The following is a 735-nucleotide window of genomic DNA, read 5'->3' on the forward strand; positions in this document are numbered from 1 at the left end:
TCTCTCTAGTGTTGCCCTGGTCCCTAGGAAGTGATCTCTATGGCAAGCTGTCTGTCCAACCTGTCCTCCTTCCTCTCTCTGTCTCTTTGTCTCTCCCTGTCCCCTGTCCCCCCATCCGCCTTTCTCTGTCTCTCCGTTACACTTTCTGCCTCCCTCTCTGTCTCTGTGGCTCTCAGCGCTCCCAAATCTGTCTCCCTCTGTCCCTCTCTCTGTGTCTCTTTGAATATCACTCTCTAGATCCCTGCCCCTCCCCGCCCCCCCTTCAGCCCTCCCTCATCACTCAAAATCCCATCTCAGGGGGAATGAGGGGGAGGAGGCCAGCACAATGAGAAGCCCAAGCAGAAGGCAGGGTTTTATTTCTCTGCAGAAGGGCTGTAAATCCTCCCTGTCACTCTCTGCAGGAAGAGACCTGTCTTAGCAGGTCTCAGTGGCTGGGAGAAACAGACACGGGCAGACAGGACGCCCTGGCCCAGGGGTCAGGTTGGAATAAAGTGGGTGCAGATTCGGGGGCCTCTCTTAGGTCCGCTCGCCTCAAAACCACGTGTCTTTCCTCTTCATCAACTTCTGCTCAGCTTAGCCCAGCCACCAATCAACCGTGTCCATGGAACTTGTGGACACTAGGTAAGGTACGTGCAAGTCAAAGTGGACCCTTGAAGAGCCCCCCCACAAAGGACTCCAGCTGCTAATTTCACTTCCAATCATCCTCTGGGTTTCTCTCCACATTTCTGGGACTCA

This window comes from Cervus canadensis, chromosome 32 (assembly GCF_019320065.1).
Source record: "Cervus canadensis isolate Bull #8, Minnesota chromosome 32, ASM1932006v1, whole genome shotgun sequence".
NCBI lineage: Eukaryota > Metazoa > Chordata > Mammalia > Artiodactyla > Cervidae > Cervus > Cervus canadensis.